At 48.1% G+C, this 25,476-nt stretch overlaps 1 pseudogene; it reads right to left on the minus strand.

The window, feature by feature from the left end:
* On the minus strand, positions 1-24,973 carry LOC135534585 (rho GTPase-activating protein 29-like; annotated as a pseudogene).
* Positions 24,974-25,476: the final 503 nt, after the last annotated feature.

A 25,476-nucleotide genomic window follows, 5' to 3' on the forward strand; every position in this document is an offset into this window, starting at 1 on the left:
TCAGGCGGGCTGGGGTCCTCTGGGCTGCTGGGGGAGGGAATGGTCAGCGGAGGTCGTGACCTCGGGGTCAACACTAACAGAGCTGTCCACAGAGTCCTGTAGGGTGTGTGTGGGGAGGTGTGAGGTTTGAAGGATGTAGGTGGAAGTAGGGATGGGGTGGTGGTGGTAACCATAGGAGAAGAGGAGAAAGTCATGCTGGAGGATTGGGAGGAAGAAGAGGGATAGGAGCAGTGACAGTAGGGGATGTTGGGAAGGTTTTAACAGTAGGGGAGGTTGGTGAGAAGGTTTTAACAGTAGGGGGAGGTTGGTGAAGGTTTTAACAGTAGGGGAGGTTGGTGAGAAGGTTTTAACAGTAGGGAGGTTGGTGAGAAGGTTTTAACAGTAGGGGAGAGTTGGTGAGAAGGTTTTAACAGTAGGGGAGGTTGGTGAGAAGGTTTTAACAGGTTTTAACAGTAGGGAGGTTGTTGAGAAGGTTTTAACAGTAGGGGAGGTTGGTGAGAAGGGTTTTAACAGTAGGTGAGGTTGGTGAGAAGGTTTTAACAGTAGGGGAGGTTGGTGAAGGTTTTAACAGTAGGGGAGGTTGGTGAGAAGGGGGAGGTTGGTGAGAAGGTTTTAACAGTAGGGGAGGTTGGTGAAGGTTTTAACAGTAGAGGTTGGTGAGAAGGTTTTAACAGTAGGGGAGGTTGGTGAGAAGGTTTTAACAGTAGGGGAAGTCTGGGAAGAGGCTTTAACAGTAGGAGAAGTTGGGGACATTTTGGTGAGGCTGGGGTGGTCCCAGAGGTACTTAATGATGGCCAGCCTCTGGCACCTGAATAACCAGAAGGCTTATAGAAGGTTCCGGGTGGAGGCTGCAGAATCCTTGGTTGCCTGAACTTTATGGGGGAGTTGGTAGATGGTCTGGTCTCCCCACCACCTCCAGCAGCAGATTGAGGCCTGTCCTTAGTCTCCTCTCTGTCTCTTGTGGACGCCTGGCCAGCCTTCAACGACACTGTGTGTGGGTTGTTGGGGAATATAGTGCTGAAGCTACTACTGGATGGGAGAGCAGAGCTGGTTGGCCCAGACACGGACAGTTGTGTCGGCATCGTCGGCTGTTTCCCCGGTTTTGGGCCAGTACCGGTACCGGCCGGCGGTAAGTTAGCCATGATCATGGCGGTGCGTGGCGTGACGTCGTAGTGTTTGTACTTCCTGTCCCAGGGCCTCCGCTGCACGGCCTGCTGGGTGTCGATGTAATAGGTACTGACCCTTGACCCCCCACCAATCCGAGGCTTCTCCGGCTCGGCTGACTCCACGGTGGCGTTCGCGGTGGGATCAACGTGATGGCAGCGTTGTTGTTCGGCTGTTTCTGTCGAGCACCTGATAGATGAGATGAGTATATTTAAACTATATTTAATCCCCCCATGAAGGGAAATAGGTGCATCATCCTTACAGCCACAGTTAAAAAAAACAACAACAATAGTACACAACATTAAAAAACAATCACAAGACAATGCAATATGTACAATGAATACAACAGCAGTTAAAGTGATGGGTGGTGACCTGTGAGGGGGTGGGGAGGGCAAAGCGTTCCAGGGGCATGCTGATTGGTCGAGACAGGATTCTAGCGCGCTGGGGCCGGAGCTGGACCTTCGGGCCATAGCAGAGGAGGGAGAGGTTGAGGCTGGGACGAACACCAGGGTAGATCTCTGGACCTACGGGACAAAATAAAAATGTGTTGTGGTGTGTTGCTAACTCTGACACTTTAGCATTGATGTTGAACCTGAAAAGTGCATTTATATTGTTCATAACGAAATTAATCACTCTCTCACTATTTCACTCTCTCACTCAGAAACAAACCAACTAACCGAGGCAGAGCCAGCAGCAGAGGAGGAGGAGCCAGCAGCAGAGGAGGAGGAGCCAGCAGCAGAGGAGGAGGAGCCGGCTGTTAACTCTCTCCTGTCTGGTCCTGTCCTGTCTGTCTTCACCTCTCTCACATCATCCAGGGTTTGAGAGGGCTGGATGACTGACGAGTGCCTCTTGTCGACTTTGGCACTCTGCTTGGAGACGATGAGGAACATTAAAGAACAACAACAAAGATAAACAGTCAATTGATTCTAACCAAGGTGGCCAATCTTTACATACACCCTCATACACCCATCATACACCCTCATACACCCTCCGTACAACCTCATACACCCTCATACAACCTCATACACCCTCCTCATACACCCTCATACAACCTCATACAACCTCATACAACCTCATACAACCTCATACAACCTCATACACCCCTCATACACCCTCATACACCCTCATACACCCTCATACACCCTCATACAACCGCCACCTATGTTTATGGTATAATAAAAAGTTCTGATCCTAATGAACCCTTATCCCTGCCCCCAACTGCTCCTGAGACTTCAGAGTTCACCTTTCCCTTTGCATAAACGGTTGAATCATTAAAAGACACTTGGACCTCCTCACCTCCTTCATGTCGAGCAGGGAGGTGGAGTGCTCCTTCTCCTGAGGGATGAGTCGGGGAGGTCTGGCCCACCGTGGAGGTGGTGGTGGGGGGGGTAGGAGGAGGGGCTGGAGTCTCTGCTCCTTCTCCTGAGGGTGAGTCGGGGAGGGTCTGGCCCACCATGGAGGTGGTGGTGGGGGGTAGGAAGAGGGCTGGACAAGTCAAAGATCACCTGGAAGTGACGTACCAGCAGCTCCACCATCAGAGCCTGGGGGGGAGGAGGAAAGTGACAACAGTCAATAAAGGGGACAAAACAAACGTATATAACATTTATCATTAAGATGTTTTCAAGTTCTTTCACAGGCAACACTGTTATAAAAAATCAAGGGGTTAGTATACAGGTATGTATACCTGGTGGTAGTCTACAGGTATATATACCTAGTAGGGTTAGGGGTAGTCTACAGGTACATATACCTGGTAGGGTTAGGGGTAGTCTACAGGTACATATACCTAGTAGGGTTAGGGGTAGTCTACAGGTACATATACCTGGTAGGGTTAGGGGTAGTCTACAGGTATATATACCTAGTAGGGTTAGGGGGTAATCTACAGGTACATATACCTGGTAGGGTTAGGGGTAGTCTACAGGTATATATACCTAGTAGGGTTAGGGTATCTACAGGTACATATACCTGGTAGAGTTAGGGGTAGTCTACAGGTATATATACCTAGTAGGGTTAGGGGTAGTCTACAGGTACATATACCTGGTAGGGGTAGTCTACAGGAAATATACCTGGTAGGGGTAGTCTACAGGAATATATACCTGGTAGGGGTAGTCTACAGGAATATATACCTGGTAGGGGTAGTCTACAGGTACATATACCTGGTAGGGGTAGTCTACAGGTACATATACCTGGTAGGGTTAGGGGTAGTCTACAGGTACATATACCTGGTAGTGGTAGTCTACAGGTACATACCTGGTAGGGTTAGGGTAGTCTACATGTACATATACCTGGTAGAGTTAGGGGTAGTCTACAGGTACATACCTGGTAGAGTTAGGGGTAGTCTACAGGTATATATACCTAGTAGGGTTAGGGGGTAGTCTACAGGTACATATACCTGGTAGGGTTAGGGGTAGTCTACAGGTACATATACCTGGTAGGGGTAGTCTACAGGTACATATACCTGGTAGGGTTAGTCTACAGGTACATATACCTGGTAGGGGTAGTCTACAGGTACATATACCTGGTAGGGTTAGGGGTAGTCTACAGGTACATATACCTGGTAGGGTTAAGGGTAGTCTACAGGTACATATACCTGGTAGAGTTAGGGGGTAGTCTACAGGTACATATACCTGGTAGGGTTAGTCTACAGGTACATATACCTGGTAGGGGATCTACAGGTACATACCTGGTAGGGGTAGTCTACAGGTACATATACCTGGTAGGGGTAGTCTACAGGTACATATACCTGGTAGGGTTAGTCTACAGGTACATATACCTGGTAGGGTTAGGGGTAGTCTACAGGTACATATACCTGGTAGGGGTAGTCTACAGGTACATATACCTGGTAGGGTTAGGGGTAGTCTACAGGTACATATACCTGGTAGGGGTAGTCTACAGGTACATATACCTGGTAGGGGTAGGGGTAGTCTACAGGTACATATACCTGGTAGGGTTAGGGGTAGTCTACAGGTACATATACCTGGTAGGGTTAGGGGTAGTCTACAGGTACATACCTGGTAGGGGTAGTCTACAGGTACATATACCTGGTAGGGGTAGTCTAAGGGTACATAGACCTGGTAGGGTTAGGGGTAGTCTACAGGTACATATACCTGGTAGGGTTAGGGGTAGTCTACAGGTACATATACCTGGTAGGGTTAGGGGTAGTCTACAGGTACATATACCTGGTAGAGTTAGGGGTAGTCTACAGGTACATATACCTGGTAGGGGTAGTCTACAGGTACATATACCTGGTAGGGGTAGGGGTAGTCTACAGGTACATATACCTGGTAGAGTTAGGGGTAGTCTACAGGTACATATACCTGGTAGGGTTAGGGGTAGTCTACAGGTACATATACCTGGTAGGGTTAGGGGTAGTCTACAGGTACATACCTGGTAGGGGTAGTCTACAGGTACATATACCTGGTAGGGGTAGTCTACAGGTACATATACCTGGTAGTGGTAGTCTACAGGTACATATACCTGGTAGGGTTAGGGGTAGTCTACAGGTACATATACCTGGTAGAGTTAGGGTAGTCTACAGGTACATATACCTGGTAGGGTTAGGATTAACAGCAACTCACCTGGTAGGGTTAGGGGGTAGTCTACAGGTACATACCTGGTAGGGGTAGTCTACAGGTACATATACCTGGTAGGGGTAGTCTACAGGTATATACCTGGTAGGGGTAGTCTACAGGTACATATACCTGGTAGAGTTAGGGGTAGTCTACAGGTACATATACCTGGTAGGGTTAGGGGTAGTCTACAGGTACATATACCTGGTAGGGTTAGGGGTAGTCTACAGGTACATATACCTGGTAGGGTTAGGGTAGTCTACAGGTACATATACCCTGGTAGAGTTAGGGTAGTCTACAGGTACATATACCTGGTAGGGTTAGGGGTAGTCTACAGGTACATACCTGGTAGGGGTAGTCTACAGGTACATATACCTGGTAGGGTTAGGGGTAGTCTACAGGTACATATACCTGGTAGGGTTAGGGGTAGTCTACAGGTACATACCTGGTAGGGTTAGGGGTAGTCTACAGGTACATATACCTGGTAGGGTTAGGATTAACAGCAACTCACCTGGTAGGGGTAGTCAACCAGAGAAGACAGGGAGACCTCTGCGTCAGTCTGTCGGGGTTTGACCAGCGTGGGGCCAAAGATAATGCCCAGATTACTGGCTGTCATCTTGTTCTCCTCTGCCTGCTCTGTCACCCTAGGGGAAGAGATAAATAACATAAATAATGGGGTGTGTGGCGGGTGGGTGGTGAGGGGGAGGGGTGAGGAAGAGGGGTTTGGAGAGGGAGATGAGGGGGTGGGGTGTGTGAGGGGGAGGGGTGTGTGAGGGGGAGGTGTGAGGGTGGGGGGTGTGAGGTGAGGGGAGGTGAGGGGTGTGTGAGGGGAGGTGAGGGGTGGGGTGTGTGATGAGGGGGAGGTGAGGGGTGTGTGAGGGGAGGTGAGGGAGTGGGGTGTGTGAGGGGGAGGTGAGGGGGTGGGTGTGTGAGGTGGAGGGTGTGTGAGGGGAGGTGAGGGGTGGGGTGTGTGAGGTGAGGTGAGGGAGTGGAGTGTATGAAGGGAGGTGGAGAGGGGGAGGTGAGGGGTGGGGTGTGTGAGGGGAGGTGGAGAAGGAGGTGAGGGGGTGGGGTGTGTAAGATGAGGGGGGTGAGGGGGAGGGGTGTGTGAGGGAGGTGGAGAAGGAGGTGAGGGGGTGGGGTGTGGGGGAGGTGAGGGGGTGGGGTGTATGAGGGGAGGTGAGGGGGGGGGTGTGTGAGGGGAGGTGAGGGGGTGGGGTGTGTGAGGGGGAGGTGAGGGAGTGGGGTGTGTGAGGTGGAGGGGTGTGTGGGGGGAGGTGAGGGGGTGGGGTGTATGAGGGAGGTGAGGGGGTGGGGTGTGTGAGGGGGAGGTGAGGGGGTGGGGTGTATGAGGGGGGAGGTGAGGGGGTGGGGTGTGTGAAGGGGAGGTGAGGGGGTGGGGTGTGTGAGGGGAGGTGAGGGGGTGGGGTGTGTGAGGTGGAGGTGAGGGGGTGGTGCCTGCATGCATGTGCTTCCACCCATCTCTTTACCTATGTAGGTGTGCCGTGAGGAAGCGGAGTGTCCTGTAGTGTGCAGGAGGAAGCTGTCGTAACAGGTCTCTAATTTTAAAGATGACTCTGTTGAGTTTGATACTGGGCTGTTTGGGCAGCTCTCCTCCTCCAGGTTGGCTGGTCGGCAGGGAGGCTGCTCTCCATCTACCCCAGGCTGGGTGCCTCCTGGTCGGGGTTGTTCACCCCCTGGCCTCCCTGGTCCTGGAGGACCCTGGCTACAGCCTTCTCTTCGATGATCACCCTCTGGCTCTCCTTGGCCAATCCGATGAAGTCATTATAGTAACGGTACAGGATCAACGGCTCTGGTAACTACAGAAGATATTCATCAATCAAGTAATCAATCAATATCTTTGGGAAATGTGTTGTACATTATTACATAAGAACGATCTAGCAGTGTAAAACAAGGATGCTCTTTATCACCATTTTAATTGAGAAAAAAAACAGAAACCTGTCTCAAGTAGAGTTTGAGCACGTTGGCGATGTCGTGGGGTGAGAGGTCCGAGAGCTCAACCAGGTCTTTGCCGTTCTCAAACGCCTGACACAGCTTCTCCACACGAGACTTTGCACCGTTCACACGGTAGATTCCCTGGACAAACACACACACAATACACCAGATCACCAACATCAAAGCCCATTAGCTTCAGTTATTGCACATTAGAGACTATGAGAATGGCTTTGGACTGAGACTATGAGAATGGTAAATCATTTAAATGGGAGTGTATCTGAACATGTTAAATCTCTTTTTACAGTTACAGCATCACCCACATTCCATGAGTAATACCTGGTAACAGTTCCATTGGAATCCACTGTCCCACAGCCCAGCCAGTCAATTTATAAACGTAATCTCTCCTGGAAAAGAGTGTCAACACAATATTTCCCCATACTATAAGCCTAGCATTTATTTTGGTACAACGGGGGTTAATATAAGCCTCACTGTGTGCCTATCTGACCTGTGCAACACGTTGCAGGTTTTGGCCATCGTGCCACGCATAAACGTGACAAGACTGACAGCTTCTATGAGCCAGGCGATTCATTTATCAGCATCATCGTAATGGATATATCGAAATAAATCTCCAATAGAAAAAGTAAAACAAACCAAAACGCACATAGTTTGTTGTCATTTCTGCTGCTTGATGTGATCGTGTGTTAGCTTTAGTTGGCTAGCTAGCAGAGGAGAACTAAAGATGGCCTAGCGATCCTTCATTAATATATCACATATACATATATATATTCACAAATCAGCTGGTTTGATGAAGTTCTGGTTGCCTATTTATAAATTATTCATTAATTCGTTATTTATTGAAGTTATTGTCTTTTGTAATCATTGAACCTCTGCTAGCTAGCTAGCTCAGCTACATGCTAATGATCTGTTTGGCATGGCAACATGAAATGAATAGAATGACTGGGTCAAAGCATCCTAAAATAATTAACGACCAGCCTGTTTGGTGAGCAACTTCAGAACTAACAACTGCCTGGACTATATTGTCTGGTGGAAAGATGAAATAAAACAAATTTACTCTTTTTGTCAGGAGCTATCACACGATAATTCCCGAGGTTCTCTTATTGCTTAAGTATAAAATAAGTAATAACAATACTTAGCTATATTGTGTGCTCCAAAAAATACATCTTAATATTTTATACAATTACTCAGATATTTTGTTTTGCTATTTTGGATCTGGGGCTCTTCGTAAGGTCAACGTCATCATGAACTTTACCAAGTACCAGGATAATTATTTTTGCCCAAAACCTGGTCGCCTCTGCCAGGAGGCTGAAACTTGGCCACAAGTGACTCTTCCAGCAAGACGATAACCCCAAAATCAACAAAGAAATGGTTGACCACAAAATCAACATTTTACAATGGCCATCTCAGTCTCTGGACTTGAACCCCATTAAAACCCTGTGGTTTGAATTGAAGAGGCCAGTCCATAAGAACAGATGAAGGATATCAAGGATTTGGAAAGATTCTGTATGGGGGAACGGTCTAAAATCCCTCCCAATGTGTTTTTTATTTTATTTAAATGCTCAGTGTCGTTCTCCTCGCATGGGAGGGTACTGGTGTATTGAAAACAGGGGATCCAATCATTTCCAACCCATCTCTTTCTCGGCGATTGTATTAGCATAGAATAATTAAATGTTTAAATGTTTTTTTGAGCGTACAATATAGCTCAGTATCTTTATCAAGGGTGCCAATAATTACAGTGGTGACTGTATCTATACATGTCAGTTGTTATGGTTACACAGTATACCTTGGCTTTATAACAGTGTGGGTTTTACCTTGAGGTTGAGCGCTCTGTTCTCGATCTCAGAGGTACACTTCCTGATGATGAAAGGGATCCCATCTGGGCTGTTCTTCGCTGCCTGGGTGAAGTCGATGCCAAACAGCTGTAGTCTTCCCTGCAGCCTCTTATGACCACACTGGATGGCCAGGGTCTCAAGACACTTCTTATGACAGGCCAGGGAGCACTGAGACAGACAGGGAGAGACATGGGAGCACTGAGACAGTAGACAGGGAGAGACATGGGAGCACTGAGACAGTAGACAGGGAGAGACATGGGAGCACTGAGACAGTAGACAGGGAGAGACATGGGAGCACTGAGACAGACAGGGAGAGACATGGGAGCACTGAGACAGTAGACAGGGAGAGACATGGGAGCACTGAGACAGTAGACAGGGAGAGACATGGGAGCACTGAGACAGTAGACAGGGAGAGACATGGGAGCACTGAGACAGTAGACAGAGAGAGACATGGGAGCACTGAGACAGTAGACAGGAAGAGACATGGGAGCACTGAGACAGTAGACAGGAAGAGACATGGGAGCACTGAGACAGTAGACAGGGAGAGACATGGGAGCACTGAGACAGTAGACAGGGAGAGACATGGGAGCACTGAGACAGTAGACAGGGAGAGATATGAGAGCACTGAGACAGTAGACAGGGAGAGACATGGGAGCACTGAGACAGTAGACAGGGAGAGACATGGGAGCACTGAGACAGTAGACAGGGAGAGATATGAGAGCACTGAGACAGTAGACAGGGAGAGACATGGGAGCACTGAGACAGTAGACAGAGAGAGACATGGGAGCACTGAGACAGTAGACAGGGAGAGATATGAGAGCACTGAGACAGTAGACAGGGAGAGACATGGGAGCACTGAGACAGTAGACAGGGAGAGACATGGGAGCACTGAGACAGTAGACAGGGAGAGACATGGGAGCACTGAGACAGTAGACAGGGAGAGACATGGGAGCACTGAGACAGTAGACAGGGAGAGACATGGGAGCACTGAGACAGCAGACAGGGAGAGACATGGGAGCACTGAGACAGCAGACAGGCAGAGACATGGGAGCACTGAGACAGTAGACAGGGAGAGACATGGGAGCACTGAGAGAGTAGACAGGGAGAGACATGGGAGCACTGGGACAGTAGACAGGGAGAGACATGGGAGCACTGAGACAGTAGACAGGGAGAGACATGGGAGCACTGAGACAGTAGACAGGGAGAGACATGGGAGCACTGAGACAGTAGACAGAGAGAGACATGGGAGCACTGAGACAGTAGACAGGGAGAGACATGGGAGCACTGAGACAGACAGGGAGAGACATGGGAGCACTGAGACAGTAGACAGGGAGAGACATGGGAGCACTGAGACAGTAGACAGGGAGAGACATGGGAGCACTGAGACAGTAGACAGGGAGAGACATGGGAGCACTGAGACAGTAGACAGAGAGAGACATGTGAGCACTGAGACAGTAGACAGGAAGAGACATGGGAGCACTGAGACAGTAGACAGGGAGAGACATGGGAGCACTGAGACAGTAGACAGGGAGAGACATGGGAGCACTGAGACAGACAGGGAGAGACATGGGAGCACTGAGACAGTAGACAGGGAGAGACATGGGAGCACTGAGACAGTAGACAGGGAGAGACATGGGAGCACTGAGACAGTAGACAGGGAGAGATATGAGAGCACTGAGACAGTAGACAGGGAGAGACATGGGAGCACTGAGACAGTAGACAGAGAGAGACATGGGAGCACTGAGACAGTAGACAGGGAGAGATATGAGAGCACTGAGACAGTAGACAGGGAGAGACATGGGAGCACTGAGACAGTAGACAGGGAGAGACATGGGAGCACTGAGACAGTAGACAGGGAGAGACATGGGAGCACTGAGACAGTAGACAGGGAGAGACATGGGAGCACTGAGACAGTAGACAGGGAGAGACATGGGAGCACTGAGACAGCAGACAGGGAGAGACATGGGAGCACTGAGACAGCAGACAGGCAGAGACATGGGAGCACTGAGACAGTAGACAGGGAGAGACATGGGAGCACTGAGAGAGTAGACAGGGAGAGACATGGGAGCACTGGGACAGTAGACAGGGAGAGACATGGGAGCACTGAGACAGTAGACAGGGAGAGACATGGGAGCACTGAGACAGTAGACAGGGAGAGACATGGGAGCACTGAGACAGTAGACAGAGAGAGACATGGGAGCACTGAGACAGTAGACAGGGAGAGACATGGGAGCACTGATACAGTAGACACAGAGAGACATGGGAGCACTGAGACAGTAGACAGGAAGAGACATGGGAACACTGAGACAGTAGACAGAGAGAGACATGGGAGCACTGAGACAGTAGACAGGGAGAGACATGGGAGCACTGGGACAGTAGACAGGGAGAGACATGGGAGCACTGAGACAGTAGACAGAGAGAGACATGGGAGCACTGAGACAGTAGACAGGGAGAGACATGGGAGCACTGAGACAGTAGACAGGGAGAGACATGGGAGCACAGACAGTAGACAGGGAGAGACATGGGAGCACTGAGACATTAGACAGAGAGAGACATGGGAGCACTGAGACAGTAGACAGAGAGAGTCATGGGAGCACTGAGACAGACAGGGAGAGACATGGGAGCACTGAGAGAGTAGACAGGGAGAGACATGGGAGCACTGGGACAGTAGACAGGGAGAGACATGGGAGCACTGAGACAGTAGACAGGGAGAGACATGGGAGCACTGAGACAGTAGACAGGGAGAGACATGGGAGCACTGAGACAGTAGACAGGGAGAGACATGGGAGCACTGAGACAGTAGACAGGGAGAGACATGGGAGCACTGAGACAGTAGACAGGGAGAGACATGGGAGCACTGAGACAGTAGACAAGGAGAGACATGGGAGCACTGAGACAGACAGGTAGAGACATGGGAGCACTGAGACAGACAGGGAGAGACATGGGAGCACTGAGACAGACAGGGAGAGACATGGGAGCACTGAGACAGACAGGGAGAGACATGGGAGCACTGAGACAGTAGACAGAGAGACAAACATACTTAGATTGGAGGAGAGATCTGAGATTGAAGGAGAGATCTGAGATTGAAGGAGAGATATTAGACTGGAGGAGAGATCTGAGATTGAAGGAGAGATATTAGACTGGAGGATAGATATTAGACTGGAGGATAGATATTAGACTGGAGGATAGATATTAGACTGGAGGATAGATATTAGACTGGAGGATAGATATTAGATATGGAGGATATATATTAGACTGGAAGATAGATATTAGACTGGAGGATAGATATTAGATATGGAGGATAGATATTAGACTGGAGGATAGATATTAGATATGGAGGATATATATTAGACTGGAGGATAGATATTAGGATAGGGGGTGCTGTCACAATCCCTGCATTTAGACGGAGCTCTGAGTTTCCTCAGCTTGTGTGTGTGTGTGTGTGTGTGTGTGTGTGTGTGAGCTTGTATTTCTACCTCTTCACATTCTGCTCCGTGGAACACCACCAGACTGTCACACTCCCTGCATTTAGACGGAGCTCTGAGTTTCCTCAGCTTGTGTGTGTGTGTGTGTGTGTGTGTGAGAGCTTGTATTTCTACCTCTTCACATTCTGCTCCGTGGAACACCACCAGACTGTCACACTCCCTGCATTTAGACGGAGCTCTGAGTTTCCTCAGCTTGTGTGTCTGAGATGCCTTGGACATCTGGGCGTTACGAAACGGACCTGGGGAACTGGCTGTCTCTGTCACCATCTCACCCAGACCTGGGAGGGGAAGGGGGAGCGAGTGAGGAGAGAGGGGAGAGAGGGGGGGGGTGAGGGGAGGTAGGGGGAGAGGGGGGGAATGAGGGGAGGTAGGGAGAGAGGGGGAGGAAGGAGGGAGGGGGAGAGAGAGAGGGAGAGAGAGGGGGAATGAGGGGAGGTAGGGAGAGAGAGGGGGAGGAGTGGGAGAGAGAGAGAGAGGGAGGGGGAGGAGAGAGAGAGAGAGGGAGGGGGAGAGAGAGAGAGAGAGAGGGAGGGGGAGAGAGAGAGAGAGAGAGGGGGGGAGAGAGAGGTGGGGGAGAGAGATGTGGGGGAGAGAGAGAGAGAGAGAGAGAGAAAGAGAGAGAGAGAGAGGGGGAGAGAGAGGGGGAGAGAGAGGGGGGGGAGAGGGGGGGAGGAGAGAGAGAGAGAGAGAGAGAGAGAGAGGGGGAGAGAGAGAGAGAGGGAGAGAGGTGGGGAGAGAGAGGTGGGGGAGAGAGGTGGGGGAGAGAGAGAAAGAGAGAGAGAGGGGGCAGAGAGAAGGAGAGAGAGGGGGGGAGAGAGAGAGGTGGGAGGGAGAGAGAGGGGGGGGGACTCCACATTACTTTCCCTAATCTTCACCAAACATATACAATGAATAATCATTGTTGTTATAGGAATGTAATAGAACAGCCTTATTGGACATTAAGTGAATAATCAAACACTCGATCCTTGTGTCATGAACAATTAATTTATACCTGGGACACACATTCAGAACAACTTTACAGAAATATTCATTAATTATCCTTATAATTTAATATCCACATGAATTATAACCCAGAGAGGATTAGTGGTATTGAGTTGGTTTTAACAGTAGCAGAAGTCCCTGATGCCTCGAACAACAAAGAGTTGATCAAAAAATAACACATTCCCCTGCAGGGAGAGAGTTCAGGCTAAAGACAGGAACTTGCTAGCTGTGGCCGCAAGCCAAAACCAACACACCTCATCCCTACAGCTGTGCACAGAGTAAAAAAAAACACAAAAAAAACATTTAGTGTGAGGGTTGAAGCTCACCGGTCCTCACACATGCAGAGATACACACAAACACGGCAACGACGCACACACCAAAACAGACCAGAACAACTTCAGACCTTGGCTGTATTAATGACAGCTCTTCAGACAGACAGTCTCTCTCTTACCATTGTCTGAGGGTGAAGGTGGCTGTCTCTCATCAAGGTCGTCTGCCGAGGACATAGTGCCAGTGGAGGGGGTTCTGGGTAGTCTGCGTTTAAAGTCACCTGAGAGCAGGAAGTAGAACACTTCCTCAAACATCATATGTGGAACTCTATAGTGCAAACCACTCATTTAACAGACCACTGAAAACACAGATTAAACGTCAAATCTAATAACATGGTTAGCAGATGTTATTGGTCACATGGTTAGCAGATGTTATTGGTCACATGGTTAGCAGATGTTATTGGTCACATGGTTAGCAGATGTTATTGGTCACATGGTTAGCAGATGTTATTGGTCACATGGTTAGCAGATGTTATTGGTCACATGGTTAGCAGATGTTATTGGTCACATGGTTAGCAGATGTTATTGGTCACATGGTTAGCAGATGTTAATGGTCACATACACATGGTAAGCAGATGTTAATGCGAGTGTAGTGAAATGCTTGTGCTTCTAGTTCCGACAGTGCAGTAATATCTATCAAGTAATCTAACAATTCCACAACAACTACCTTATACACACAAATCTAAAGGGGTTGAATGAGAATATGTACATATAAATATATGGATGAGCGATGACCGAGCAGCATAGGCAAGATGCAGTAGATGGTATAAAATATGGTATATATATATATTTTTTTTAATTTTACCTTTATTTTACTAGGCAAGTCAGTTAAGAACAAATTCTTATTTTCAATGACGGAACACTGGAAGGCCAGTAGGAGGCACTCTTTCCTCTGGTCTAAAAAAATATCCAAATACCCCAGGGCAGTGATTGGGGACACTGCCCTGTGTAGGGTGCAGTCTTTCGGATGGGGACGTTAGTGGGTGTCCTGACTCTCTGAGGTCATTAAAGATCCCATGGCACTTATCGTAAGAGTAGGGGTGTTAACCCCGGTGTCCTGACTCTCTGAGGTCATTAAAGATCCCATGACACTTATCGTAAGAGTAGGGGTGTTAACCCCGGTGTCCTGGCTGAATTCCCAATCGGTCCCTCATACCATCACGGTCACCTAATAATCCCCAGTTTACAATTGGCTCATTCATCCCCCTCCTCTCCCCTGTAACTATTCCCCAGGTCGTTGCTGCAAATTCCAGACTAAAAACCTTCTTTGCTTTGAGGATAATGCAGTGCCACTGTCGCGGCCCGCTAACAGGGACTGCGCCTCTCCTTCTCCGTGACCGACGTGAATAAAACAACTGAACGTGTTAACCCTCGCAAGGCTGCTGGCCCAGATGGCATCCCAAGCTGCGTCCTCAGAGCATGCTCAGACCAGCTGGCTGGTGTGTTTACGGACATATTCAATCTCTCTATATCCCAGTCTGCTGTCCCCACATGCTTCAAGAGGGCCACCATTGTTCCTGTACCCAAGAAGGCAAAGATAGCTGAAATAAATGACTATTGCCCGTAGCACTCACTTCTGTCAGCATGAAGTGCAACTCAATCATCAAGTTTGCAGATGACACAACAGTAGTGGGCTTGATTACCAACAATGACGAGACAGCCTACAGGGTGGAGGTGAGGGCACTCGGAGTGTGGTGGCTGGAACCCTAACCCTCTCACTCAACATCAACAGAACAAAGGAGATGATCGTGGACTTCAGGAAACAGCAGAGGGAGCACCCCTATCCACATCGACAGGACAGTAGTTAAGAAGGTGGAAAGTTCAACGACAAACTGAAATGGTCCACCCACACAGACAGTGTGGTGAAGAAGGCGCAGCAGCGCTTCCATGACACCTACACCACCCGATGTCACAGGAAGGCCACATAGATCATCAAGGACAACAACCACCCGAGCCACTGCCTGTTCACCCCGCTACCCTCCAGAAGGCGAGGTCTGTACAGGTGCTTCAACGCTGGGACTGAGAGACTGAAAAACAGCTTCTATCTCAAGGCCATCAGACTGTTAAACAGCCATCACTAGCCCAGAGAGGCTGCTGTCTACATTGAGACCCAATCACTGGCCACTTTAATAAATGGATCACTAGTCACTTTACACAATGCCACTCTAAATAATGTCACTTAATAATGTTTACATATCTTACATTACTCATATCCCATGTGTATATTGGGGTCTCATTGGGGCGGCAGGGTAGCCTAGTGGTTAGAGCGTTGGACTAGTAACCGGAAGGTTGCGAGTTCAAACCCCCGAGCTGACAAGGTACAAATCTGTCGTTCTGCCCCTGAACAGGCAGTTAACCCACTGTTCCCAGGCCGTCATTGAAAAATAAGAATTTGTTCTTAACTGACTTGCCTGGTTAAATAAAGGTACAATTAAAAATAAATAAATAATACATTAAAAAAACTAAATACTGCAGAGTTTCCTAAGGACTCAAAACGAGGCGACCATCTCTGTCAGTGCCACCTTGCACTTCTGTATTTGATATGTATATATACACTGTGTTTTGGTGCCAAAACACAGCCCTACCTATAAATAGGGCCTGGAGTTGTTCCTAGTGAGGTCACATGGTCAGCAGAAACTCTTGGGCCCTACTGATAAGGCCAGTGCTGGGCTGTGTCATGTTTCCTTACCTGGTGTTGTGTTGGTTCATGTTCCCTTACCTGGTGATGTGTTGGTTCATGTTTTTACCTGGTGTTGTGTTGGTTCATGCTCTTATCTGGTGTTGTGTTGGTTCATGCTCTTATCTGGTGTTGTGTTGGTTCATGTTTTTACCTGGTGTTGTGTTGGTTCATGTTCTTATCTGGTGTTGTGTTGGTTCATGTTCTTATCTGGTGTTGTGTTGGTTCATGCTCTTACCTGGTGATGTGTTGGTTCATGTTCTTATCTGGTGTTGTGTTGGTTCATGTTTTTACCTGGTGTTGTGTTGGTTCATGTTCTTATCTGGTGTTGTGTTGGTTCATGTTCTTATCTGGTGTTGTGTTGGTTCATGTTTTTACCTGGTGTTGTGTTGGTTCATGTTTTTACCTGGTGTTGTGTTGGTTCATGTTTTTACCTGGTGTTGTGTTGGTTCATGTTTTTACCTGGGCTCGCTGTGGGGGAGTCCATGGACTGGGACTCACTGCTGCCTCCAGCACTCTCTGAGTCACTACACATCCCCCTGTCCTGGATACCTGATGCCCAGGCTCTCAACGGGCCCTGTCCCCCTCTCAGACCTGGAGGAGAGAGAACCGAGACGAGAGGGGAGGAAAGAGAGAAGCGACAGGAGAGGAAGAGAAAGAGAGAGATAGGTATTAGCAATATGGTAATTGGCCATCAGGTTCTCTAAGATACAAATATTTTGTGTCAGGGTTCTCCCCAAAGAATGTAAGAGATGGGCTGAGACACCTAAAAAAAAATTGGTTTTGCTCTAGATTACAGGAAATGCCCCCTCCCCAGCCAGTCAGCAGCGCCTCCTTGTTAAAACATCCTGGCGAGAACCCTGTGTATCATAACATTTCTTGTGTGTACGTACGGGTTCATTTGGATTTGGCCAATCAGAGTCATGGACAGTTTACGACCTAATCTTACTTGTCACATGCTTTGTAAACAACAGGTGTCGACGATTACTAACGGGCGCTTCCAAACAAGAAGAGAGAAAAACAAATGTTATAATCGCCCTATTCTCACCTGACCTGCTCCGGGCCAACTGTCTGGCTACAGTGTGGCCACAGTATACCAACAGTCTGGCTACAGTATACCAACTGTCTGGCTACAGTGTGGCCACAGTATACCAACAGTCTGGCTACAGTATACCAACTGTCTGGCTACAGTGTGGCTACAGCATACCAACTGTCTGGCGACAGTATACCAACTGTCTGGCTACAGTATACCAACTGTCTGGCTACAGTATACCAACTGTCTGGCTACAGTATACCAACTGTCTGGCTACAGTCTGGCTACAGCATACCAACTGTCTGGCTACAGTGTGGCTACAGCATACCAACTGTCTGGCTACAGTATACCAACTGTCTGGCTACAGTCTGGCTACAGCATACCAACTGTCTGGCGACAGTATACCAACTGTCTGGCTACAGTATACCAACTGTCTGGCTACAGTATACCAACGGTCTGGCTACAGTATACCAACTGTCTGGCTACAGTATACCAACTGTCTGGCTACAGTATACCAACTGTCTGGCTACAGCATACCAACTGTCTGGCTACAGCATACCAACTGTCTGGCGACAGCATACCAACTAACTGGCTACAGTATACCAACTGTCTGGCTACAGTCTGGCTACAGAATACCAACTGTCTGGCGACAGTATACCAACAATCTGGCTAAAGTCTGGCTACAGCATACCAACTATCTGGCTACAGCATACCAACTGTCTGGCTACAGTCTGGCTACAGCATACCAACTGTCTGGCTACAGCATACCAACTGTCTGGCTGCAGTATACCAGCTGTCTGGCTACAGTATGCCAACTGTCTGGCTACAGTCTGGCTACAGCATACCAACAGTCTGGCCACAGCATACCAACAGTCTGGCCGCAGCATACCAACAGTCTGGCTACAGCATACCAACTGTCTGGCTACAGCATACCAACTGTCTGGCTACAGTATACCAACTGTCTGGCTACAGTATACCAAGTGTCTGGCTACAGCATACCAACTGTCTGGCTACAGCATACCAACTGTCTGGCTACAGTTTACCAACTGTCTGGCTACAGCATACCAACTGTCTGGCTACAGTTTACCAACTGTCTGGCTACAGCATACCAACTGTCTGGCTACAGCTTACCAACTGTCTGGCTACAGCATACCAACTGTCTCACAGCATACCAGCTGTAGAGGTACTGTACCTTGTGTTGGGTAGAGGTACTGTACCTTGTGTTGTGTTGGGTAGAGGTACTGTACCTTGTGTTGGGTAGAGATACTGTACCTTGTGTTGTGTTGGGTAGAGGTACTGTACCTTGTGTTGGGTAGAGATACTGTACCTTGTGTTGTGTTGGGTAGAGGTACTGTACCTTGTGTTGGGTAGAGATACTGTACCTTGTGTTGTGTTGGGTAGAGGTACTGTACCTTGTGTTGTGTTGGGTAGAGGTACTGTACCTTGTATTGTGTTGGGTAGAGGTACTGTACCTTGTGTTGTGTTGGGTAGAGGTACTGTACCTTGTGTTGTGTTAGGTAGAGGTACTGTACCTTGTATTGTGTTGGGTAGAGGTACTGTACCTTGTGTTGGGTAGAGGTACTGTACCTTGTATTGTGTTGGGTAGAGGTACTGTACCTTGTGTTGGGTAGAGGTACTGTACCTTGTGTTGTGTTGGGTAGAGGTACTGTACCTTGTGTTGGGTAGGGGTACTGTACCTTGTGTTGGGTGAAGGTACTGTACCTTGTGTTGGGTAGAGGTACTGTACCTTGTGTTGGGTAGAGGTACTGTACCTTGTGTTGGGTAGAGGTACTGTACCTTGTGTTGTGTTGGGTAGAGGTACTGTACCTTGTGTTGTGTTGGGTAGAGGTACTGTACCTTGTGTTGTGTTGGGTAGAGGTACTGTACCTTGTGTTGTGTTGGGTAGAGGTACTGTACCTTATGTTGGGTAGTGGTACTGTACCTTGTGTTTGTGTTAGGTAGAGGTACTGTACCTTGTGTTGTGTTGGGTAGAGGTACTGTATCTTGTGTTGTGTTGGGTAGAGGTACTGTACCTTGTGTTGTGTTGGGTAGTGGTACTGTACCTTGTGTTGTGTTGGGTAGAGGTACTGTACCTTGTGTTGGGTAGTGGTACTGTACCTTGTGTTGTGATGGGTAGAGGTACTGTACCTTGTGTTGGGTAGTGGTACTGTACCTTGTGTTGTGATGGGTAGAGGTACTGTACCTTGTGTTGGGTAGTGGTACTGTACCTTGTGTTGTGATGGGTAGAGGTACTGTACCTTGTGTTGGGTAGTGGTACTGTACCTTGTGTTGTGTTGGGTAGAGGTACTGTACCTTGTGTTGGGTAGTGGTACTGTACCTTGTGTTGTGATGGGTAGAGGTACTGTACCTTGTGTTGGGTAGTGGTACTGTACCTTGTGTTGTGATGGGTAGAGGTACTGTACCTTGTGTTGGGTAGTGGTACTGTACCTTGTGTTGTGTTGGGTAGAAGGTACTGTACCTTGTGTTGTGATGGGTAGAGGTACTGTACCTTGTGTTGGGTAGTGGTACTGTACCTTGTGTTGTGATGGGTAAGAGGTACTGTACCTTGTGTTGGGTAGTGGTACTGTACCTTGTGTTGTGTTGGGTAGAGGTACTGTACCTTGTTTTGGGTAGTGGTACTGTACCTTGTATTGTGTTGGGTAGAGGTTTTGTTTACTACTATTGTCTGACTGTGTCTCCGTACCTTGTATGTCCGTGGTGCTGTTGGACCTTTCCCAGGTCGTGACCCCAGAGGACTATCCACCTCGTGCGCCACTCAGGACGTCACCGGAGATGAGGGACACCTGGGACAGGTTACTATGGGAACTGGTGCTGCCCGTTGAACGCTTGTTGAACACAGAAAACCTGGAGAGGGAGGCAGACAGACTGTTAAATATTAACTTGGAGGGGCAAGTTTAGCCCACCCAAGGTCGATGGCCGTGCCCCCACTGAACTCAAATTAGCATAATAAGAAAATTCCCATAAACATGTGTCAGTTTAAGGTAGAGATACAGTATCTGTAGTTTTTTTGTTGCATTGAATGCATTTCTATCCACCAAATACGCGTTTGTCATACTTTAGCATCTGCCGTGAAAGTTTGTTTGTCAGACCAAATTTTCTCACAAAATCGGCAGGTCGCGTTCAAAATGGTTTGACCCGCTTTACAAACCCTCTGAAGTGGATATCTACCCAACTTCTGTCTGTCGTGTCCAAACAGTTTGAGACTCTTTCCCCGAGGACGCCCACAGGCCTCCCAGCAGCAACAACAACAGGATGAGGACGACCCTGGCTTGTACAGGGCCTTCGGAAAGTATTCAGACCTTGACTTTTACACATTTAGTTACATTGCAGCCTTACTCTAAAATCTATTAATGAACCTATTTCCCTCATCGATCTAAACACAATACCCCATAATGACATCACAATACCCCATAATGACATCACAATACCCCATAATGACATCACAATACCCCATAATGACATCACAATACCCCATAATGACATCACAATACCCCATAATGACAAAGCGATAACAGTTTTTTAGACATTTTTGCAAGCGTATTAAAAATAAAACAGAAATACCTAATTTACAGGGCCTCCCGAGTGGGGACACGGTCTAAGGCACTGCATCGCTATAAGGCGTCCCTTTAAACCCGGGTTCGTGTGTCGCAGCCGGCCCCCCTGGCTTTTAATTGGCCCAGTGTCATCCGGGTTAGGGGAAGGAATGTTCTAGTCATCGCGCTCTAGAGACCCCTTGGCAGGCCGGGCGCATGCCGCTGTACGGTGTTTCCTTCCTTCCCCCTGTCCTTTGTGATTCCTGGTTAAGCGTAGCAGTGTGTAAAAAAACAGTGCGTGTTTCAGGAGGCTCTGGACCGTCGACTCTCCCGAGTCCGTATGGGAGTTGCAGTGACAGGACAAGGGTAGTCATTTAGGCAGGTTACCTTCGTGTTCTTGGGCCCAGGGACTATGGTGGTCTGCTTGAAACGTGTAGCTTTACAGACTCGGTCAGGGAGAGTTTAAAAAATGTCAGTGAAGACACTTGCCAGTTGGTCAGCGCATGCTCGGAGAATACGTCCTGGTAATCCGTCTGCGCCCTGCGGCCTTGTGAATGTTGACCTGTTTAAAGGTCTTACTCATCGGCTATGGAGAGTGGGATCACACAGTTGTCCGGAACAGCTGGTGCTCTCATGCATGCTTCAGTGTTGCTTGCCTTGAAGTGAGCATATTACTCATTTAGCTCGTCTGGTAGGCTCGTGTCACAGGGCAGCTCGCGGCTATGCTTCCCTTTGTCGTCTGTAATAGTTTGCAGGCCCTGCCACATCCAACGATGCCACATAAGACGAGCGTCGGAGCCGGGGTGTAGTACGATTCAATCTCAGTCCTGTATTGACGCTTTGCCTGTTTGATGGTTCGTCAGAGGGCAGAGCGGGGTTTCTTATAAGCATCAGAGTCCAGCTCCTCGAAAGTTGCTGCTCTACCCTTTAGATCAGTGTGTCCTGTAGTTTAGCTTCATCTGACCATTGTTTTTATAGACCGAGTCACTGGTACTTCCTGCTTTAGTTGTTGCAAATTCTGAGGCTGGTAACTCTAATGAACTCATCCTCTGCCAGCAGAGGTAACTCTGGGTCTTCCTTTCCTGTGGTGGTCCTCATGAGAGCCAGTTTCATCATAGCGCTTTATGGTTTTTTGAAAGTTCTTGAAATTTTCCGGATTGACTGACTTCCATGTCTTAAAGTAATGATAGGGCTATCTTCTGTATACCACCCCTACCTTGTCACAACACAACTGATTGGCTCAAACACATTAAGAAGGAAATAAATTCCATAAATGTACTTTTAAGACGGCACACCTGTTAATTGAAATGCATTCCAGGTGACGACCTCATGAAGCTGGTTGAGAGAATGCCAAGAGTGTGCAAAGCAGTCATCAAGGCAAAGGGTGGCTACTTTGACGAATGTCAAATATGAAATATATTTTGATTTGTTTAACACTTTTTGGGTTACTACATGATTCCAGTGTTGACGTCTTCACTATTATTCTACAATGTAGAAAATAGTAAAAATGAAGAAAACCATTGAATGTGTAGGTGTTCTAAAACTTTTGTTACATGTTACATACATGTTCCCTTTGAGAAACATTGATTTAATCACTCAAGTAGAGCGCTGAACTTTTTGAGCTAGTTCAAAACGCTGAGCCAGAATCCCACACTCAATCTACTGTGCTACATTCAGTGCTCTCCACAGTTATTTCCTCAGGAAGGGCTCGAATTCAACTCTCTCCCTACTACTCTCTCTCTCTCCTAACTCACTCTCTCTCCTAACTCACTCTCTCTCCCTAACTCACTCTCTCCCTAACTCACTCTCTCTCCCTACTCACTATCTCTCCCTACTCACTATCTCTCCCTAACTCACTCTCTCTCCCTACTATCTCACTCTCTCTCTCCCTACTACTCTCTCTCTCCCTAACTCACTCTCTCTCCCCTAACTCACTCTCTCTCCCTAACTCACTCACCCTCCCTAACTCACTCTCTCCCCCTAACTCACTCTCTCTCCCTAAATCACTCACCCTCCCTAACTCACTCTCTCTCCCTACTCACTCACCCTCCCTAACTCACTCACCCTCCCTAACTCACTCTCTCTCCCTAACTCACTCTCTCCCCTAACTCACTCTCTCTCCCTAACTCACTCTCTCTCCCTAACTCACTCACCCTCCCTAACTCACTCACCCTCCCTAACTCACTCTCCCTCCCTAACTCACTCTCTCTCCCTAACTCACACTCTCTCCCTAACTCACTCTCTTTCCCTAACTCACTCTCTCTCCCTAACTCACTCACCCTCCCTAACTCACTCACCCTCCCTAACTCACTCTCTCTCCCTAACTCACTCTCTCTCCCTAACTCACTCACCCTCCCTAACTCACTCTCTCTCCCTACTCACTCACCCTCCCTAACTCACTCACTCTCTCTCCCTAACTCACTTTCTCTCCCTAACTCACTCTCTCTCTCCCCTAACTCACTCTCTCTCCCTAACTCACTCTCTCTCCCTAACTCACTCACCCTCCCTAACTCACTCACCCTCCCTAACTCACTCTCTCTCCCTACTCACTCACCCTCCCTAACTCACTCACCCTCCCTAACTCACTCTCTCTCCCTACTCACTCACCCTCCCTAACTCACTCTCTCTCCCTAACTCACTCTCTCTCCCTAACTCACTCTCTCTCCCTAACTCACTCACTCACCCTCCCTAACTCACTCTCCCTACTACTCTCTCTCCCTACTACTCAATTCAATTCAATTCAAGGGCTTTATTGACATGGGAAACATGTGTGGGAAACATGTGTTAACATTGCCAAAGCAAGTAAGGTAGCAAGTAAGGTCTCTCCCTAACTCACTCACTCTCCCTAGGCTCGAATTCAACTCTCTCCCTACTACTCTCTCTCTCTCCTAACTCACTCTCTCTCCCTAACTCACTCTCTCTCCCCTAACTCACTCTCTCTCCCTACTCACTCTCTCCCTACTCACTCACCCTCCCTAACTCACTCTCCCTACTACTCTCTCTCCCTACTACTCAATTCAAGGGCTTTATTGGCATGGGAAACATGTGTGGGAAACATGTGTTAACATTGCCAAAGCAAGTAAGGTAGCAAGTAAGGTCTCTCCCTAACTCACTCACTCTCCCCTACTCACTCTCCCTACTCGCTCTCCCTACTCACTCTCCCTCCCTTACTCTCTCTCTCCTTACTCTCCCCCTCCCCTACTCGCTCTCCCCTTACTCCCTCCCTCCCTTATACTCTCTCTCCCTTATTCTCTCTCCCTACTCTCTCTCCCTACTCTCTCTCCCTACTCTCTCTCCCTACTCTCTCTCCCTACTCTCTCTCCCTACTCTCTCTCCCTCTGTCCTTCTCCCCCAAACCCCCTCACCCCTTCTATCTCGCTATCTCTCTCTGTCTCATAGTGTTACTCTTTGTGAGAAGTCAGTACTACTGTACACGGACAGTAACAGAACATGGAAGACAATGGGAGTTTATGAGGGAAAAGGCGCCAGTCCACAATCAAACTGAAACTGTTTTCATTTTCTCTCCGATTCTGTTTGTGTCTCTAGCAAAAAAACAAAAGTGAAACTGCAATGAAACACCTGGTTAAACGTTAGGACTTGACGAAAACAAAACAATGACTGAAGACTAAACTTTGACCTTTAGTTGTTGTTTTAAAATGCTTGTTCCAAATGCCCCTATGCCTTGTGTTATTCACTCTCAGTGAACCTTGACGTAGGACTTGTAAGTCCCCCAAAAAATCTAAATGGAGCACAAATCAATATTTAGTGTACTGGCGAGGTCTTTGTGGACTCCGATGTCATTTGAGACAAAGCCTAAGTATGTAAGTGAGTATAAGTTGACTAACCGTTCATCAACGGAGAAGGACTCCATGTGTAACTGATCTTTGGGAAGATTACGGACAAACTCGGCGTATCTCTGTCCAGGCTCGTACATCTTAGCGTTTTCACACAGGGCCTGGTAGTGGCCGGGGAGAGACACGGTCTGGGCCTGCTGCAGCTGGAGCCAGTTGACGGTCACCTGGAGAAGAGAGAGAGAGAGAGGAAAGATAGAATGCTTTCAAATAGGATTTCCGGCATTTTGCCCCTTTAAAAAAAAAAAAAAACAACAACATTGGACAATGTTTATATATGACACCCTTATATACAGACCCATTTTGATCAGATTCAGATAAACTCCGGAGCTATACTCATGTCAAGCCTGGCTCCTGATACTCCTGAAGAGACTATAACTTACAGCTTTGAGTGTGAGGTCACACTGAGCCAGCAGTTCTCTGATCTGAATGAGGATGTCTGTCTTGGTGCTGGCCAGCTCTGCCCTCCTGGCTCCTGCATCAGTTACACACACTCTGTACTGGTCTCTGGCATCCTCAGCCTGAGATAGAGAGATAGAGAGAGAGATAGAGAGATAGAGAGAGAGAGAGAGAGAGAGAGAGAGAGAGAGAGAGAGAGATAGAGAGAGATAGAGAGAGATAGAGAGAGGGAGAGGAATGGGCATAACCTGTTATCTGAATGAGTGTGGATCTATCTCACCTGTTATTATCTGAATGAGTGTGGATCTATCTCACCTGTTATTATCTGAATGAGTGTGGATCTATCTCACCTGTTATTATCTGAATGAGTGTGGATCTATCTCACCTGTTATTATCTGAATGAGTGTGGATCTATCTCACCTGTTATTATCTGAATGAGTGTGGATCTATCTCACCTGTTATTATCTGAATGAGTGTGGATCTATCTCACCTGTTATTATCTGAATGAGTGTGGATCTATCTCACCTGTTATTATCTGAATGAGTGTGGATCTATCTCACCTGTTATTATCTGAATGAGTGTGGATCTATCTCACCTGTTATTATCTGAATGAGTGTGGATCTATCTCACC

This window comes from Oncorhynchus masou, unplaced genomic scaffold, assembly GCF_036934945.1.
Source record: "Oncorhynchus masou masou isolate Uvic2021 unplaced genomic scaffold, UVic_Omas_1.1 unplaced_scaffold_3611, whole genome shotgun sequence".
NCBI lineage: Eukaryota > Metazoa > Chordata > Actinopteri > Salmoniformes > Salmonidae > Oncorhynchus > Oncorhynchus masou.